This window comes from Haplochromis burtoni, unplaced genomic scaffold, assembly GCF_018398535.1.
Source record: "Haplochromis burtoni strain Fernald_Lab_line unplaced genomic scaffold, NCSU_Asbu1 Contig_204, whole genome shotgun sequence".
Taxonomy (NCBI): Eukaryota; Metazoa; Chordata; class Actinopteri; order Cichliformes; family Cichlidae; genus Haplochromis; species Haplochromis burtoni.
The window spans coordinates 435,882-439,847 of NW_024582565.1; positions in this window are offsets into that span (position 1 = coordinate 435,882).

The following is a 3,966-nucleotide window of genomic DNA, read 5'->3' on the forward strand; positions in this document are numbered from 1 at the left end:
ACACACACACACACACACACACACACTGGCCCCATTCTCCATCTACTTTGTAATGCTGCTATTTTTGGTCTCTTACTATTTTGATCAGCCATATGCCCGCACGTTTCACGCACATCTCGGTCTGTCTATCACTCATCATTCAAGGCTGCTCTTCCCTATAAGATAGCTTGTCTCTGCCTGTCACTCCTCCCTCTCCTCACTTTTACTCCACTTCTTCTTCTTTGTCCCATTTCCACCCCTGCATTTCTCTCTGTGTTGGCTGCACCAAGTTTTATATCTCTGCTTAATTATTCAAGTGGCTAATTTGTTTTTTTGGCTTAATGACCAGGCATAATTGTGACCCGTGAACAAATGAATAGGAACACTCTCCCTCCACACGTGCTTACAAAAGGCATCATTTTCTCAACTTTCCTTCTGATTTGTCTTTGTCGTTTTGTTCTTACCAGAGCAGCTTTTTTCGCCGGCTTTCTTCTGCACGCCTACGACACTTATTTGCAACAGTGCCAATTTTATGGGGTCATCACTTGTGTGTATCTTTCATTGTCACCTTATCCTTTTGTAAAAGCACTATGTGCGCAGCTCTTTTCTTGTGTGTACCTCCAATCTTTTCCTCCCCCTCTGTCGCTGCGTCTCAGTTCCGTAATTACAGCTCTGGACTCAAGCAGCGATGGTAAATGCTTTTCTATTCCCCTCTCTCCATCACTCTCCCTCAATCGCCATCGTTCTCTTTCTCTCACCAAGCAAATTACATCTTGGTTACTATAGAGACGTGTTTATTGAATGCTTTTTACCACACTTTCTTACTTCCCCTTAAGCCCCCATCGCCTCCCCTCTTTTTCTTCAACTCCACCTGTCGTTCTCTGCGTTTACTCTTTTCTTGCCCTCTTGTGTATTGACAGTCATCTGTGTCTATTCCTTGATTTCATTTTTCTCTTTTGTTGCCTGGGGAGCTGCTTCAACTTTTTTGGTGACAAATAGTTGCTATTTGTAAAGAAAAGATGAGAGCTGAGTATGTCAGATAGATTTTCAATGCAGCACTTGTGGCTATTGTTGTTGCCATGTACTACATGTAAGCAGATAAAGAGGCAAGGTCTCTTATTGTACTGATATGGCATGTGCTATCCATTACTATTGACTGTATAAGTGGCCCCCACTGAATACAACGCTCTGAGCAATCCAATTGTGCCTCTTCTTTCTCCTTACAGTGTCCCATCTGTGTTTCTTTGTTTCCTATCGGGTTTTTCCTCTCCTCTCCTCTCCGTCTCTCTGTCCCTTTTTTTTGTTCAAAGACTCAGAGTCTGGTCTTATGTTCTGAATGCAAAACTGCAGATGTCTGCAAAGAGTAGGCAGCCAGGTCTAAAGAAAAGCCATTTCAAACCTCTGTCATGATCATGAAATGTGGTTAAAAGATCAGGAAAAGGTGTGAACTTGTAAAGGGCTGTTTTCTGAACTTATGAGAAGCTTTTTGGAGATGTATAATTTTCACAGTAGCTCCTGTTTGGTTAATGTGTGATTCTAAACTGACCACAGGTGTGAATATGAGTGTGGATTTTTCGATCTTAATTGGCCCTCCAATAGCCTGGCGACCTGTTTAGGGTTGTCCAGTGCTTCTCCAGCAACCCTGAATTGTGTAAGCGGTTAAGGAAATGGAGGCACTGATGGTTATTTTTCATAGGACAACAGTGATATAAAGCTTCAGTATGGTTCTCTTCAGTACTGTCCAAATAGAGAAAACAATACAAGGCAGCATGACTAATGTTTGAATAAATACTTTATGTAAAAAATCACATTGACAGAGATGATTTACGCTGATGATGTCCACACAGCATACAGTGTACACAGAAACAGTTAGATGTGTCAAATGCATTTACAGTATTTTTCCATTTAAGAGCTCCTGCTAGTCGTGACCACTTAACAGCGAGTCGGTATGCACAATACCAGGAACCACAGACCAAAGCAGTTTAATGGTCCCGAAATGCTGCGTTTTGCTCCTGTCTTAAATCTGATCTGTGCTATTGCACAATGACTCAATAAGTAAGTCACTTGTGTCAGTTTGCCGGGTTTCATAAGAGACAGATGTGCCGCCTGCCACCAGACGAGGCAGACGGACAAACTTTAAGCTACAGCAGCAGCAGCAATGTGTGTTTGAGGTAACAGTAGAAGATATATGATCTCTCTAAAGGGGCCCTACTTCACCCAGCACTCTTACTTTGCAAGCACGTGATTCTCTTTGCACTCAATTCAAATGACAGCTAATCCTTGGACCCGGAGAACATAATAACAGCATTTGTACAAGTCGCAGTCCGCAACCAGCACTTTAAGATCTCAACATGTTTATATTTTATAATTTTTCTTGTTAATGTCAAAATATTTATTGATAATATAATTGTGAAGGGTTGCTGTAAGAGTTGGGAAAGCGAGGACCCCAACAGACTTTAGAATCACCACAGGCGATGGTGACTAATCTTCTTTTTTTAATGTAAATATGATTTATAGATAATGGAGTTTTTACAGTTTTCTTTGCATATAAAGTAGAAGATAAACATTCTGAGTAAGTGTTCTTCTTGCTTAACGTGAGTCACAAAAAGATGTTTCTACAGTTCAACATTTCTAGAGCTTGTGCAAGTATTGTTTTTGTAAGGATAACTTGATTTGATCAAGTGTAAATGCTACATTTGCAAAAATACATTTTATTAGCTTTAAAAAACATGAAAAAATCTATTCTGTAGTACGAGGTGCAACTTTTTAAATGTTTGATTGGATCCTAAAGCATTCACATAAGATGTCTTTCATTGCTAATAACAACTAAAAAAACCCAAATCATTTAATTGTAATTCAGTAACTGATTACACTTACGGGTAATCTGACCAAACCCTGATGATTAGTAAAGTCAGATGGAAGCACGAGGAGGAAACACACGGGTCGCTCTGCATATTCATCTGTCCTTATGTTCCCTCTGTTCACCAGTTCACTCGCTGCAGTTCTTTTTTTCCTCCCTCTCCTCCCTTTTTTGTGTGCCAGCAGTCATCCTTTCCCCCAACACCCCCACAATTTATCCTCTCCCTTTCTGTCCCCTACTGTACTCTTTCCCTCCCCGCTCCTCCTGCTCATCTCAGATGGATTGAGTGAACTCTCTGTAGTAAAATTAACTTTGAGATGAACGAGGCTATAGCTGTTTGTGCATGCAGTTTGATACTCTGCCAAAAAATGGAGTGAAGGTTATGTCTTGATCTATTTACTGCCAAGGCACTCCACTTTTAGGAGCTCCCACGGTTGATGCTGTGGTATCGCGAAACAAGCGATTCTCCTCAGTGCCAAAAAGACATTTCTCTTTAAATACAGCTGAAGTTGAGAGAGCAGGGTGGTGACTAAAGTGGCTGTCCCGTGACGATCTTTGGATGTCGTTAAAGCGTCCTTTTGGAGGACACAAGTCCCATACCGGATCAGTCTTGTGGTTCTGATGCAGGAAGTCTACCCAGACAGGACGGCCTAGTACACCGAATATTATGATTTTGTTAAACTGTAAATTGTTTAGTCTTTCTTTAATCATCAGTGCAGAAGAGCTAAAATGCTGACTAAGTGCATATCTGCATCTAAGTAGATGCACGTTTGTAGATAAAACACAAGCTGTACAAACAAAATTGCTGTTTTCTTCCTTTCTTTTTCCCAGTTTTACGCCAATTTCTTGCTGTGTCACTGCCATTTGCAGTGTTCACAGCATTCTGTATTATGCACCAAATGTTTTTTCCAGTTTGTGTCTGTGTATGCAATCTCTGCCTGTCAGAGTGTGGTTTTTTGTGGGCAGGGATCTGATGGGGATTTGGCAGACATGCTCATGTGGTATAGGAACTAAAAGCAAGTTAATTGTTCCCTTAGGAAGCATTTCAAACAGGCCGGACCACTTAGAATTAGGGACTGAAGATAAAAATGCAGATTTCTTTCCTTTCTCCCCCTGTCAATGCCCCC